Below are 16,873 nucleotides of genomic sequence, written 5' to 3' on the forward strand. Positions count from 1 at the left end.
TCTTTATCCTTAAAAATGAAGGAATTGGACTAGATAAATCTCTGAGATATCTCCAAGTTCTGCAATCCATGATTTGTGACTTTTTATGATCACTGGGCAGCTGGGTGGCGCAGTGGATAGAGTGCCTGAAGTCTCAGACTAGCTGTGTGACCTTGGGCAAGTCACTTAACACTGTTTGCCTCAGTTTCCTCATCTGTAAAATGAGAATGAAATGGCAAACCACTCCAGTAACTTTGCCAAGAAAACCCCATGGACTGCATTGATGTGCTAAGGCCCACGGGGTCAGAGTCAGATACCACTAAATGACTGAACAACAAAATTGACATGTAGCTGACAGCAAGGCCTAGTGGGAATCAGGAACAGGAACAACATCTGGGATGACATTAGAACAAAGATATAAGGAGTAAAGAGAGGATTCTGAAAAAGGAGGTCAGAGATCACCCAAGACATTGTTACTCATGTCATACTTTTTTATGTTTACATTTTTTGATGGGACTTTGTATAATGCTAGTAATTTTTTTTTTAAAGCTACCAAGAATATCTTCCTCTGCCATTAAAAACAAGATGCTGAGAGACAGCATGGCATAGTGGTTAGAAATCTGGCCTTGGAGACTGGAAATATTGAGCTTAACTGCTTCCTTTGATGCATGCTGTCTGTGTGACCCTGGGCAAGTCATTTGATCTCTCCCTGCCCCTAGGTAAGACTATAAATTGCAGAATAGGTGTATTAGAAGATGGAGTTTCCTCACTGGATATTCCCAATCTTTATGATATCATGGGTCTAGTTTAAAAAATTGGAGAAAAAAATCAGTTAGTCTAGTTAGTATTTACTGTGTACACTAGGTTAGGGGCCCTCAGCCCTAAAGTCTTGAGGTTCTAGAGGGTGGACAGTGATGCCAAGGAAGTGTCTGAGCTGGGGGATTACTTGGGGTAAAGTCCCATGGAAAGAGGGGTAAAGGGGGTTCTTTAATCATTGCTTTCTTTTGTAATTGAAAACAAATCAGAAAGGGGGGGTTCCAGGTAATATGTTGCAATTCACCAGTACACACCGCTATCTTGACTGGGAATCCCTACATTAGGTACTATAAGGGGTGCATAGACTCAGTCCCATAGTCTTAGTATTTCCTCAGGAAAATTTCTAGGAACTAGATTTAAAATATCCCAACATCAGAATTGGAGGGACCTTAGAGACTGATTATCTACAGCAGACCAACTCCCTTGTTTTATAGATAGAGAGACTGAGGCACAATTCAGTAAAGCAATCTGCCTTAATTCCCATAACATTTGAATTTGACCCCTACTAGGGTACGAATTGCACATAGATAGGATGTGAACTCATTCTGACTCCAAATCCAGTGACCATGCTTGCAGAGGAGTTGATGTCTTAATAGGAATTGGCCCACATATAGGATTATAGATTTTAAGGCTAGAAGTGGCCTTAGGCTATATCTCTTCCAATTCCCTCCTTGCTGAGGCATAAAAAGGTTAAGTGACTTGCTCTGGATCACACAGGTAGTAACTAGAAGATCTGGGATTCAAATCCAGACCTTCCTAACTCCAAAGCAAAAAGTTTTACCGTAGCATCACATGAAAACATCGACAGAAAACTATGAACAAAGCACCTGGGTACTGTACCAAAATGCTAAAGTGAAAATGAACTCAATGAAATTAATTAAATGAAGGGTATACATTTATCCCACTGTTAAATCCTTGAAGAGAAGGGGAAAGCGGTCAAGTCAAACACTGGATTAGAAAGCCCACATGCCCTGCACTGGGGTTCTTAGCCCAAGCTGTTTGCTCTTTAGCATTTTAAAAAGCTGATTAAAGAATTTATTCTAAAAACAAAGAGATTAAACCTTATATTTTTCAGAAGTAGAGGAGCAAGTCCACCTAATTCCCTCTCACAAGACCAATACCAGCCACTGTTGCCCTCAAACTTTCTGGAGCATAGGATAAATGTAAGGCAAGAATGTGTTGTGTGGGTCCTTTAGTTTCAGGGGGCACATGGGTAGTGTTAAGACACTGCTAACAACTCACTTTTCCAGGGACTGGGTGCTTTTCACTTGAAATGGCTGTCATCTTTTTGCTTGTGTAGTTGATTTTTTAAAAAACTTAAACACATGCCTTTATGTTTAACCCTCTATTAAACTTCATTTTATCTTTTTGATTTAGGCATATAAAACCAGCCTTTCAAAATATATTTGAATCCTGGTTATTAGCTCTTCTTTTCAGATTTATCATCTAAAAATTGATAAGTATATCTTTTCGTCTTCAACCATGCTTTGGTAAGAATGTTGAACAGGATAGTGTCAAGGTTAGAGTTCTTCAGCAGGTCACTTCAAGCTAACCTCCAGGTTCACATGGATTCATTTATCGAGACTTTTTGGGTATGGTTCTTTAGCCAGCTATGAAGCTCTGTAAACATATTGTCAGTCTGATCATGGTAGAATTATAGAAATGTGGAAGTGAAAAACAACATAAGAATTCATTTAGTCCAGCCACCTGCTTGAATCCACTGAGTGATGGAGAACTCACTACTGTATGAGACATTTCATTCCGTTTTCTGTCAATAAAATGTTAAGGATTTTTTATGTTAAGCCCCAATATGCTTTCCTGTAATTTCCCATTCTTTGATCCTAGTCTGATATACTGCAGCCAAGAATGAATTTAATGCTTCTTCTGTGTGACAGCCATTGCAATGATGAACATGGTTGTCTCTAGTTTTCTCCATGTTAGACATCCATACTTTTCATCACCATTTTTGATATTTAGCCAGAAAAAGGGAACTGTTACACTAATATAAGCTAAAGAATGAGCTTTTTTAAGAGGTAGGGGGTTCCCCATCATTTGAGGTCCTCAAGCAATATCTAGAAGATAAATTTTTTTTAGGGAAGCGGAGGTAGAACTCATGCAAGGAAGGCATTCTCTGAAGAACTTTGGAATTGATTGTGTGACATGGGAGATACTGACAAAGTACTGCTTAGGATGGTGTGCCCGCATCAAAGAAGGCGCTATACGCTACAAGGGAAGCAGAGTGGCAGTAACTCAAAAGAGGCAAGATATGCACAAATTTAGAGACATCTTCACTCCAAATGTTCCTGTGAACTATTTGTGCCTGACCTGTGGTAGAGCATTCCAAGATCATACTGGAATGATCAGCCATGGTAGGACACACTGTACCTTGACTCCAATGCAGTGATGTCATTTTGGTCCTCTTCAAAAATGAAAGTCCTCAACTAATCAACCAACCAGAAGATCAAATGTCAAGGGAGTTGTGGGATATACATTACGCTCCATGGCTGCTGACATTCCTTCCAACACTGAAATTCTGTGGTTCAGTCAAATTCAAGGCTGTTTGGGAAATAAGGCTTCTGTACCACCTGATGCAAAAGTCAGTTGTGAGCTGGCAAATCTGATGACCCCTTCCCAGAATGGAATAAAAGGTCCTTGGATTTGGCTTAGGGCTCCAAAGACAGAAGGTGTGACTTATTCTTATCTAGTTGCTAGACAATCTGGGGACCTTCAGCTCCATGGTTCCCAAAATTTGTCCACTGGGGATGAGGCTGAAGGGATGGACACCGTTTAATCTTAGTGCCTGAACAAGTTCAAATGACCTGCTCTGTACACTCCCTCAAATTTTCTTTGATGACATACTCAAGTGGTCCTCTCCCCCAGGCCCAAGGGGAGTAAGTCTTCCAGAAGCATAGGATCATAGTCCAACCTCAAATCCTATTGCTAAGTTGTAATTTTTTAAAAAAATTACATGTAACCATTTTAATTTGTCCTACCAACTATGAGAGGAGGTTTGTTTCTCTGTGTGTTTCATGTGATTGGCTTTGTGGCTTCCCTAGGGGTCATCCTCCCGATTGAAGGCTCCTCTAGACCAGATACCCATCCATTGCTGGATCTTGAAATAACTTTCTGCTGCCTACAGCTTCTGGAAGAAAATGAAATGTGGTCACAGACAGAGGGGGCATCGATCTGCAAAGAGAAGTGGAGATGGAATTTCTCTTCCATAGACAGGTTCTTGCCCAACTTACCCTCATATCTAGACTATTGCAATGATCTCTTTGCCTTCAGTCTCTTCGATCTGTCTTGAACATCACAGACAGATTAATCTCTCTGAAATACTGTATTTCCTTATGTATTCCCCTTCTACCCCTCCATCAGCACAACTCAAGTAATCTTTCATCGGTTCCCAGTGACAACAGGATAAACTCCAAGCTGGGGCATCCAAGGCCCCTCATAATCTGACTCCAGTCTTCTTTTCCAGTCTTATCTCCCTCTGACCCTGCACAATTCTCTTTTCTAGTTGAACTTTTACTGAGTTTTTGCTTATTTTCTTTCTTTCTTTCTTTCTTTCTTTCTTTCTTTCTTTCTTTCTTTCTTTCTTTCTTTCTTTCTTTCTTTCTTTCTTTCTTTCTTTCTTTCTTTCTTTCTTTCTTTCTTTCTTTCTTTCTTTCTTTTTGAATGGAATTGAATGAAGTGAATTTCATTGAACTGAATTGAAAAATCCTCCCTCCCACTTTTTCCACTTACACACAAGCCCACATTGTTTGGGCCCTGATACCGATGGTGGCACTGGACTCTTGGTGCTCTCTAGCAGAAGCCCTTTTGATATGAATGAATGAATAAATGAAAAAGTATTGATTAAGCACTTATGGTTTACCAATACTCTGCTGAGCACTAAGTATACAAATAGAAAAAGAAGAGTCCCTGCTCCCGGGAGCTTCTTCTTGCATAGTTTAATTGTAGTCAGGATAGGAAGACCCTGTGCTCATAATGTGCCATTACAAGGCCAATGACAAGGCCCCTAGGTTGCATCAAGGTATCCATCCCTCTGGATCAGCTAACCAGCATTAGGAAGTAGTGAAAAGTCTAAGGGTCCCAGATTCTGTATTCCCTGGGGTGGGGATGGGGATAAGAGTTTAGTGTCCACCATAAGGAGGAAAGGGGATGGGGATATTGGCAGGAAGGTTTGTGATGGGTTCAAGGGCAGGGCAAGGGGGGAAATGAGATCCTATTTACACCAGAGTTTGAAATATAGCAGGGTATGGCTGGCTAACAAGGGTTGGGATGCATTCAAGTGTTCATGTTGTTTATCAAGCTCAAAGTAATAACAAATAATTATTTTTTAAAAGAGTAGGAGGGAGAGACTAGGGCTGGCAGGGTTTCATCAATACTACAAGCCCACCTGCAGTTAAGTAGCTTGCCCTAGCCCAAACCCTGGCATGACAATAATTATGCCCTTGACACAAGTCCAGAAAATCCATTAGAGTTTCACATTGAATTTTAAGGGTAAGCAGGAAGTCTAGAGGGAAAAGAGCTCTTTTTTTCTCTCTCAGTCAGAGGTTACAGGAAAAGGCAAAGCTTAAAGATTCATGATTTCTCAAAGATTTTCAGAGCAAGTACAAATTGTGTGTTGAACATGGGTTGTAGGGGAAAGAGCACTAGATACGGAGTCAGGGACTCTGGTTCACATCCGAAGTCTGCAACTTGTGTGATCTTGGTTGGACAAGAAACCACTCTAGGTTTCAGTTTTCTTTACTATAGAAGTGAAAGAGATGAGCTAAATGGACTAGGGTCCCTTCTGTTTCTGAATCCTGTGATCTGTGAAAGTCTATTGCACTCTTGCCATGAATAATGCCTTGATAACATTTTATTAAAGCTTTCTGGGGACAATCTGTTCTTTTCTGAGTTGTTGTTTTTCCCAGTCACTAAGATAGAAGAGGAGGAGGTCTCCTGTATACACATCTAAAATGTTTTCTTTGTATCCCTCTGATTCCTTTTTTTTTTTTAGGATTATGTGAATAATGAAAGGCTACTGTAAGGGCAAGAGACTTTGATCTGCTTGACCACTGCCAATTTCCTAAAGAAATTCTCTCCCCCACATTTCCTTGCTTGGACATATATTTCAAACTATAGAAATGGGTACTTAATCAACTTCTCTTTGTAGTTTTAGAAGCTGATAGCACTAGGAAGGAAGCAAGACTGGATGTTCGAATGACCTCTCAGAGGGTTCTGATTTACGGACCACTTAGTTATCATGTGAACACAGTACCTTAGCAGGGACAGTAGCCATCAGATATCATTGCAGCTGGGTCTGGTATTGATAGAAGTGTTTTCAAGACAGTAGACCATGTGGGAACAGTCGACTACAACATGAGGTGGAGGGGAGGGAAATGAGTCACAGATCCCCCAAATGCTAAACAAAATGAATATCAGCAGCTCTGATCTTGAAGGAGTAAAACCAGAGGTGACGTCAGATTATCTGCAATTTTGATTCATTGGATTAACTCACATGGCTCTGATAAGAGCCTCCAAAGCTTGAACCTTCTCAGCTATGCAAAGCAAATTCGCCATCACGTGCTGTGATTATGCAGTTTGGGTCCAAGAGGTCAAAACTTGGAGCTTAGCTTTTATATCCCACAACTCCCTCTTCTGTAGTACTTTAACGATTTACAAAATGCTTTCCAAGGCTCTTTCTCATTTGATACTCAAAACAATTCTGTGAGCCAAGGCGAGCAGGAATTATGATCTGTGGTATAATGGAAAGAGCACTGGTTGTGAAGTCAGAAGCATTGGGTTCAAATTCTACCTCTGACCTTGGACAAATCGCTTAGCCTCCCTGGGCCTCAGTTTTCTCATCTGTAAAATGGGAGCTTTGAACTAGATGACCTCTGAGGTCCTTTTCAGTTCTAGATCTAGGATCCTACGATTTTCACTTTACAGATAGAAATAGAGGCCAAATTTATAGGAAGCTGAGACCAAGAGAGACTTAGAGACTCATCCCAAGTAGTAGGGTGTAGCCAAGACCAGAACCCACAGATTCATAGAATTCCAGACCCAGAAAATTATCTAGTCCAACCTTCTCACTTTATCTTTTAAAAAAAAAAACTTTGATTTGATTTGATTTTTTTCTAATTAAAAAGCATTTATTTTTTCTCCCTTCAATCCCTCCCACCTTTGGAGAACCAAAAGAAAACCAAAACCCTCACAATGGCTTTGCAGTCAAGCATAACAAATTTCTCTAGCGGTCTTGTCAAATAGGCCTCGTTCTGCATCTTCAGTCTATCACCTCTCTGTCAGGACATGGCTAGCATGCTTCATCATTTTGGAAATATGGCTGCTCATTATATTGATTACAGTTCTTAAATTGTTCAGTTAATTATCTTTATGATTGTACTAATTGTTCTGCTCACTTCCTCTGGTATCCATTCATACAAATCTTCCTAGATTTCTCTACAACTGTTGTTTTCATAATTTCTCAAGTCCTAATAGCATTCTACAATATTCGTATACCATAATTTTATTTGGCTATTCCCCAACTGATGGGCACCCCCTTTAGTTTCCAGTTCTTCATCACAACAAAAAAAGTTGCTATAAATATTTTTATACACAAAAGTCCTTCTCTTCCTTTGACCTCTTTGGGGCTATAGACCTAAGAGGGGCATCATTTGATCAAATGATAATACAGAATTTAATGACTTTTGGGATATAGTTCCAAATTGCTTTTACAGTTTCACAAACAGTTGCTTTAATGTACCCTTATTTTTTTGTCAGAAGCCCCTCTGACACTTATGGTTTCCCATTTTTTGGTTATCTTTGCCAAACTGATGTAACTTTTTCACTGTAAAGAGGAGGCTCTGTGTTGTAGTAGAATGAACATTGGACTTGGAGTTAGCAGGTTCATGGGTTTTAATCCTGCCTCTGAGGTGACCATGGGCAAGCCATTTCAACACTCTGAGTTTCAGGAGAATCAAATGACATAATAGATGTAGTTTTGTCACCCTTCAAAGATTATATAAATGTCAGAAATGGCTGTGGAGAGATTGAACTGAAGGGATTGCCCAAGGTCATATAGTTAGTCAGTGGTAGAGTGTGGACAAGAAGCCCGGTTTATTAACTGTCCAGCGTTCTTTCTACTATTGCATACTGTCTGAAGACCTGTATTTTTTTTTAATTTAAAGAATTCATTTAGACCAACTCATGACAGAAACACAGAAAATGAATAAAATTTAGACCATAAAGCCTTCATCAATTCATTGGCCAAAAATATGTTACAAAAATATGTATATATATGTATATACATATTTATATGTATGTATATGTTACATACAAAAAATATGTTAAAGAGATAGACCAGCTCCATGGATAAATGATTGAGAGAGAGAGAGAGAGAGAGAGAGAGAGAGAGAGAGAGAGAGAGACAGGCAGACAGAGTATCTGTTAAGTTCTTACAGTGTGCTAGGAGCTGTTTTAAGGGTAGAGGGTACAAGTAAGCTAGATAGTTCCTGCCCTGAAGGAGCTTACATTTTAATAGGAGGAGACAATGCACAAAAGGAAACTGGAAAGAGGTATAAGGGGCACATACACCCATATTAGCATGGCTAGGAAGTGAGGTGGAAGCCTGGATCTGGGCAAGCTAAGGCTTCACCAATAAGAGTCTAGGGTGGTTCAGAGTCCAATGTTTCAGTGGAGAGAAGCTCTATTACAAGTAATTCATTTCAATCAACATTTATTAAGTGTTGGTTACATATAAGCCACAATGCTAGATTCTGGGGGGTGCAAAGATAAAAATGAAAGAGTATTTCCAAGTCACTCTGATAGGTCAGTTTGCTATTCCCTGCAGTAGACATTCCACTTCTCCCCTAGGAGCCTTTGCAAAGGCTCTGTCTCATGCCTGGAATTCTTCTCCCCACCTCACAGATGCCTCTTGGAATCCTTAAGTTCATTCACGTCTCAGTGCTATCCCAACATGAGATCTTTCCTGATCATCATCCTGGTCAATACTGTTCCCCTCCACTTCCCTGACCCTACAACTTTATATTTATTTGGAATGTACTCTGCACTTACTTATCTATGAGCGAATTTTCTACCCTATGGAATAGAAACTCCTTAAGCAAAAGGATTGCTTTTATTTCTTGTTTTCTCAGGGCCTGCCTGGCACATAATAAGGACACCATAAACGTTGGTTGAATTGTACTGAATTGCCCTCAAGGAGATTAAATGTGATGTCTTCCCCAATCGGTGGGAAAACTTGCAAAGTAACAACTGTAAAATAAAATTCATTACCCATACATAGAGCTTTATATTTTTCAAAGGAGAGAGAAGTCATTATCATAAACTGGGATAACAAGGTGGCCTCAGTGGGTAAAATGTTGGACTTGAAGTCTTGAAGACCTGCTTCAGCCATTACTAGCTATTTAACTCTGAGCAAGTCACAATCTCTCTCAGCCTTCCTTTTTTTCATCTATAAAATGGAACTTGTTAATGGCAACTACCTTGCAAAGTTGTTATGATGATCAAATGAGAAAATATATGTAGAGTGCTTTGAGGGTCACACGACCAATAAGATGGAGGAATAGACATGTTGTCTGATCCTCAAGACTGCTCAGATCTCTCCAAAACAGAAATTATGCCCCAAAGATAAAACAAACCCAGCTGTCTTCATGTTCTAGGACACTAAGAACCAAAGAAGACACAAGCTGCATGAACTAATGCCCAACTCACCTACTCAGCATCCTCTTCCCTGCTCCTTGCAGCACAGATGTGACAGCCAACCAGAGCCATGGGTGGGGATCAGCAGTCCTACACCTGACCCCTCTTCCTTCCCAGGACTATGAAGAGCCAAGCTGTAACCTGTAGAAATTTGCTGAGGCTGTGATATACAGCACAGTGGCAGTGTTCTGGGCTGCAACTGAACAGACAAACAGAGGGAATGGGGCAGTTCATGCTTGTATTGCAGCTCAGCTTTATACCCTAACCCCCACCCTCTCAATGCTGCAGAGATCCAAACTCCAAACTGCAGAAATTTGCCCAGGCTGTGTCTCTGTACCTCTGGGCCCAAGAATGGAGGAACAGAGGACATGGGGCAGGACGCTGGGTGTGTTTATGGTGGAGGAGGGGTTGCTGCAGGGCACTCCACTAAGTCTGAGGGAAAGAGCCCAGCTTCCAGCTGGGGCCAGTTCTGTCCACTAGAGGCAGAGACCTAAGCTGGTTAATCATTAATTGCCCAGGGTGGGAAGAAGCTGAGACTTTGAGGCCTGGCCCAGTGAAACTACCACCTGAGGGAATGGAGTCAGAAAGTGAACAACATGGAAAAATAAAGGGAGAAAAAAAAGACTGAAATTATGAAAGATCTCAGGAGGAAGAAAACTCAGGGACCTTGAGTAAAAGCAAATAAACCGAGAGGAAAAATATTAACAGCAGAAGAAAACATGGCTTCTAGATCTAGTAAACACGTTCAAGTATCTACGAGTAAATGCTGCAAAACAAAGGAAAATAATTCAACCCCTGATGAGGCAGAGGACTCTTTGGATTTTGAGGAGAACATAGAGCTACAACATGCTATTCTTGAATGGTTTAAAAGAGAAATGAGGATTGTGAGGGCAGAAGTTATGTCCTGTGCAGGAAATATTAGCAGAATAAAAAACTTTAATTTTCAATGGTTAGTCTCACCTAAGAAACAAAAAAGATAGGACAACTGATTGGGAATACACACACACACACACACACACATATGGAGAGGGAGAGAGAGAGAGAGAGAGAAGAGAGGAGAGAGAGAGAGAGAGAGAGAGAGAGAGAGAGAGAGAGAGAGAGAGAGAAGAGCCAGAGAGAACATATTTTCTTTTAGTGCTATTGCTTTCTTGTTTTTCTTCTTCAAGATTGCCCTTTACTTCTCTCAATCTCTCTCTCTCTCTCTCTTCTCTCTCTCTCTCTCTCTCTCTCTCTCTCTCTCTCTCTCTCTCTCTTTCTCTCTCTCTCTCTTCAAATATATATATGTATGTATGTATAAAACATGCTGATTTTAAAGATAGGATGTGTAGAGACAATCTAAGAATGATTGGCCTCCTAGAAGAACATAACAAGTCAAAAAGTCTTAACACCATAATGCAAGAAGTAATACAAGAAAACTGCCCAGAACTTCTGAACACAAAAAACAAAATGACTGTTGAAAAAATTCATATGTTGCCTCAAGGAAAAAACAAACAAACAAACAAAAAAAACCCTAAAGTTGCGAACTCCAAGATATGTAGTGGTTAAATTTAACATTTCCACTGAGAATCAACAAATTCTGCAAGTAATCAGGGGAAAGACTTTTAAATAAAAAGGAAAGAAAATTCAAATACAAGACTACTCTGCACCCACCAGAAAACACAGGAGGGAATAACATGTTCCAAAGAGGAATGTAGCTAAAGCTGTAGCCTGAAGTGATCTACTCTGCAAATCTGAGCTTAACCATAAATAAAAAGAGATTGACAGTCAATAATAAAGAGGCATTAAAAAAATTCTTCGAAAGAAAACCAGAACTGAAGAGGTTATTTGCCTCTTAAACATTGCAGCCAATGGAAATGCAGGAGGGGTGAAAATTTCAATGGTGACAGAGAGATCAGTAGGAGACCTCTCCAATTGTTTACAAGGAGACCATAGTGAAGGCAGAAGTCAGAGAGAGGCAAATCTGGGGCAGTATGGACCCCATCTATAGGTGAATGAATGTTTTTTGTAGAATTAAAATGTGAAATAGAAGAGTGTATGAAAGAGGGAGAGTAGGATAGCGGGAGAGTGGGTGATGTGCCCTGGTCAAGTTGAAGGCTAGCAATGAGAAGGTAACTCCTATGGTCTTTCAGGAGGAGAATCTGTTGGGGAGAAGGAAGAGATTGGGGGGGAGGGGAGGATTGAAAAGGGAGGGGAAAGGGAGGAGGTCTAGTTTTAGTGGTAGGAGGAAGTGTCAGTGATGAATGATCCTATGGGATCAAGGAGATGGAGACCTTGAGCCAATTATTGTCTGTAGGAATTTGGTACTTGAGGAGACCACTCATCCTGCCTCACAAGGTGGGGGTAATTGGAGGTCCTGGGGGCAACTGGTATGGGGGAATAGGAGGGTAAAGACCCAGAGGGGCAGATTTTGAGGCAAATGGGAAAGGAAGATGACTTTACCTTGCTCTGAATGCTTGGAAGTACTCCAGTCACATAATTAGGACAAGGGGGAGGATGTTGCCATGGGACAGTGTCTTCTCTATCGCCTGAAACACCCAAAATTGACATTTTTCTGGGAGCAAAGCATGGTGGGAAAATATCAGCCAAAGAGCAAACATTATAAGGCAGTAGCAGAAACTGCTTATAGAGGAAAACATAGAATGGAGACTACCCACATTTTGATTCTATGAGGAATACAGAGAATAGAGAGGGTCTAGATAAATATATGGGACGTGAACCAGAGAATGAAGGTCTAGGGTAGACAGAAAAGGAGGAATGGACAGGGAAGAGAGTAATGGAAAGAAATCCTCTCCTCTCTGGAAAAGGGCACCAAAAAGAGAGAGAGAGAGAGAGAGAGAGAGAGAGAGAGAGAGAGAGAGAGAGAGAGAGAGAGAGAGAGAGAGAGAAGATTTAAAAACTAATGAATAGGACAAGTTGAAAAGGAAGAGAAGAAGGAGCATCTACTTCACTGGCTGACAGGAAAAGAATTAAATAACCAGATTAAAGCAGGAAAGAAAAAGAAACTAATAAGCAAAACTCTAAAGGAAAAGGGGTGACCAAATGGAAGGGAGGCATGATCAGGGGTGAGTGGAAGAGAGCCAGCTTCAAAAAGATTGAACTAAAGTACCTGAAGAGACACAGTACTGTCTTTATAGTAGAAGAGGGGGAAAAATCATAACTTGTAAAGTATTTTGAAAAAGTTAAAGCCCCATACAAATCCTAGCTATTATTATTACTCTAAACTAACAGAGAACTTCCTTTTCTGGAATCCCTGTGGATCTACTGATGCTTCCCATAAGCATATCAAAAGCAAAGACAGCTTCGTTGTTCTCAGTAGCTTGCTTGTGTTGTTAAGGCTAGGGATAGGGGCAGTTAGATGGCGGCAGTGGATAGAGAGCTGGGCTTGGAATCAGGAACACTCATCTTCCTGAGTTCAAATCTGCCCTCAGACATTTACTAGTTGTGGGACCCTGGGCAAGTCACTTAACTCTTTTTGCCTCAGTTTCTTCATCTATCAAATGAGCTGGAAAAGGAAATGGCAAACCACTCCAGTATCTTTGCCAAGAAAACCCCCAAGTGGGGTCACAAAGAGTTGGACACAACTAAAAAATGACTGAACAACAATGTTCTTAGGGTATATATAACCCCTCACCTGTTGGCTTTCCTGGTAGCTTAATAGGCAGCTACTATAACGAACTGGGTTGAATAACCTCTCAGATCCCATTCCTAATACTGATTCCACTTTGTAATCCCATGTTGTGTGTTCCTGGGCCTCCACTGAGCCTTCCTTCAATGTTTCTTTGTGGTGGACTCTTACAGGCTTTGCCAGCGGAGTGGGATTTGTGGTAGAACCTATCAAGGCAAAAGGGCTTTGAGTATGTCCGTTGACTAAAGACAAGCCTGGCATCACCAGGCTGGCTGCAAGGTTTTTGAACTCCTCAGATGTAGAAGACCTCAGAGACCATCTACTGAGGCACAGAGGGACACCCCAACAATGAAAACCTAGAGCTTGAAAGTCTAATAACAATAGCTGTGACTTCTATGATACTTTATGAAATACAAAACTCTTTGCATCCATGACCTCATTTAATCCTCAAGACAGCCTTGTGAGGTAGGAGGTAGTATAGATATTATTATCCCCTTTCAACGGATGTAGAAAATGAGGCACGGAAAAAGCAGATGGCTTGCCTAAGATGCTGCACAGCTATTAAGTGGCAGAGCAGGAATTCAAACTCAATCCGGTCTGATGCCAGGTGTGATTCCAGTTCCATTACATCACAGCAACCTCCACGTATTGAAGCAAGCATGACCTGAAACACTGAGCTCTTCTGTCTTTCCCCCATTTATCCAATCCCTTGAACACAGCTGGGCTACCTTTAAGAAAGAGGCCAAGCCAATTCCCATGATGCTAGGTAACTAGGAAAGTTCTAAGAGCATCAGCTCTCCGCTTCTCTCTCTCTCTCTCTCTCTCTGCTCCCAAAGTTCCAGGTGTAAAATGTATAGCTAACCTCACCTGAGACCCATTTGGAAAATGCTCAGGTTCCCTCTGGCCTAATGTGACCCTGTCCCCGAGTGAGGCTGGTTTTTTAGAATGTATTGAAGACTTCACAGGAGCTTTCCAAAAATGACTGCTTAGTAGCACATGGGAAAGGTTTGTAAACCCAGCTACATTTGAGCTGTCAGTTTAACAAAATGAAATTGATTTCCCCTATCATTTAGCAAAAAGGCCACGGTCACCATCGCATGTTTCCCCACAAGCTTCTGATCAAATTTAGAAAATATGCAAAACAAATGTAATTTTCATCACACACATCACTTAACACACTGCTCTTATTATGTGTTATCAGACCCCATCAACCCAGGCTACCGAAGGGCACTCTATTAGATGTGGTCTGTTGCCTGGTCTAGCTCAAGTTACATACACAATATCCCTCCTCAGGACACAGCAACTGAATCGAATCAAATACCATCAGGCATCCTGTGGGGGCACATTAAGGACTTTTGAAGGCCAGTGACTAATTAGAGTGTTTAAATGAAAAACAGAAGTGAGCTGTAACAAAGACCTGGTGACTCCCAGGTGTATAAGCCATCTCTTCAAACACACCACACATCTAATTCAATTCCTTAACTCCCCCCTACCTACCCCAGAGTAATCTTGCCCCTGACTTCCTATTTCTGTCAATGGCACCACCATTTTCCCAGTCATGGGTGCTGGGCACCTTCCTCTCTATCATATCTTACATTCAGTGAGTTGCATAGACCTATTGATTCCATTTCCACAATGTCTCTCACATCCACCCCCTTATTCTACTCCCATGACCACTTGCTAGCCAGGTCCTCATTACTTCCCACCTGGACTATTGAAATAGCCCTTTAATGGGCTTCCTTGCCTCTGTTCCACTCCTCCTCTAATCTAGTCCTTCACACTACTGACAGATAAATGGTCCTATATCGCAAGTCACTTCCCTAATGAAAAACCTGCGATGGCTCTCCATTGTCTATTGAATCAAGTCCAAATTCCTCAGCCTGGCATCTGAGGTCCTCTAAAATCTGGTTCCAGACTACAAACTTTAAAACAAATGAGAGCATGATTTTAGGCTGTAGTAAGAGAAAAAGTATATGTCCTAAATGAAGGAGGCAATAGTTCCATAGTACTCTGCTTTGGGGAGGGCACATCTGAAGCATTGCATTTCGTTCTCTGTATGCCATTTTAGATAGAAGATAGATAAATTATAGAGTATCCAGAGAAAGCTGGCCAGATGGGTGAGAGAACTGGGAGCTATATCATATGATAATTGGTCAAGGGACTTGGAGATGTTTAGCCAGGAGAAGAGAAGATTTAGGGGAGACATGATAGCTGTCCAGAAATTCTGCAAGGGCTGCCATATGCGATTGGGATTGGTCTGGTGCTGCTTGTCTCCAGTGAGCAAAACCAGCATCAATTCGTAGAAGTTTCCAAGAAGCAGATTTGAGATTAAATAAGGTAAGACTTTCTAACAATTAGTGTTATCCCAAAGTCGGTGGGCTGCCCAGGGAGACAGAGGAATCCCCCTCCCTAGAGAGAATCAGAATCTTTTGAAGAGGTTTTGATAGATGCTTGCTTGTTGAATGGCAACAACTATTTATTAAGGCAGCTGATATTTATTATGTGCATACTTTGTGCCTGGCACTGTGCTAAGTTAAAGGCACCAGTACAAGAAAAAAACACTCTAGTCGGGGGAAGACAACACACTGAAAGGCTGAAAAGCAGGAGACAGGGAGAGAAATTCAGAAGCAGAGCCAAGAATGAAGAGCGGCTAGTCTAAGCTCCAACCCAAAACAGAACACCTGGAAGCAATTAACTAATAGGCTATGGGGGCATGAATGGCAGAGGGTACTCCAACACGTGACTGTAGCTGAGGCATGTGGAAGTCCTGAAAGTCAGAAGCAGAGCCAGGAGAGGAACAAATTTGAGAAGTCAGGGAGCGAAGCAGTTAGAAATCTGGGCCCCGAGTCAGCAAGACCTGAGTTCAAATTTAACTCCAGGCACTTAACTAGCTGTGTGATCCTGGGCAAGTCAGTTGACCTCTGTTTGCTTCAGTTTCCTCATCTGGAAAATGGGGATAATAATAGCACTTACCTCCCAGGGTTGTTGTGAAGATCAAATGAGAGCGTATTTGCAAAATGCTCAGCACAGTGACTGACACGTAGTGAACACTTGTATAAAAGGGAGGAAGGAAGGAAGGAAGGAAGGAAGGAAGGAAGGAAGGAAGGAAGGAAGGAAGGAGAGGAGGGAGGGAGGAAGGAAGGGAGGGGAGGGAGGGAGGGAGGGAGGGAGGAAGGAAGGAAGGAAGGAAGAAAGGAAGAAAGGAAAGAAAGTTATTTTATGGAAGGGAACTTAGAAGTCATCTAATTTACCTCCTTATTTTACAGAGGACAAAACTTGAGCCTTCTTCCTCACCTCTGTCTCACAGAATTTATCTCTTTCGTCCAGATGCAGTTTAATTGCCACCTTCTATGTAAAGCCTTTCCTAATCCCTTTAACTGCTAACACATTCCCCCTTGAATTTAAACTACTTTTTATTTATTTGCATTTATTCTTTTCATATTTTTTTCCTGTGTGTACTTATTGTCCTAACCATTAGAATATAAGCTTCTTGCAGGGAGGGATTGCTTCATTGCATCACCCATGCTTAGCCCAGGGCCTGGCACATGTAGATTGGGATTAGACTTGTGATTTCAATGGAATAAAGAACTCCCTGATGAGAAAACTCACTCTGTAAGATGCAGGTTGACTTCTCTATAATTTATAGTCTTAGAGTTGCCCAGAGCAGTAAAGTCAAACTAAAAACAGGGATGCTAAAGACCCCCACAGTCTACATATTGATTAAGAAAAACCCCTATTAAAATTATT

At 41.2% G+C, this 16,873-nt stretch overlaps 1 pseudogene; it reads right to left on the reverse strand.

Annotated features, from left to right (window-relative positions):
• LOC110213035 (large ribosomal subunit protein eL32 pseudogene) overlaps window positions 1-14,714 on the reverse strand; it is an 88,572-nt pseudogene extending 73,858 nt beyond the window's left edge.
• Window positions 14,715-16,873: the final 2,159 nt, after the last annotated feature.

The sequence above is a fragment of the Phascolarctos cinereus genome, unplaced genomic scaffold (assembly GCF_003287225.1).
Source record: "Phascolarctos cinereus isolate Bilbo 61053 unplaced genomic scaffold, phaCin_HiC Scaffold_9;HRSCAF=440, whole genome shotgun sequence".
NCBI lineage: Eukaryota > Metazoa > Chordata > Mammalia > Diprotodontia > Phascolarctidae > Phascolarctos > Phascolarctos cinereus.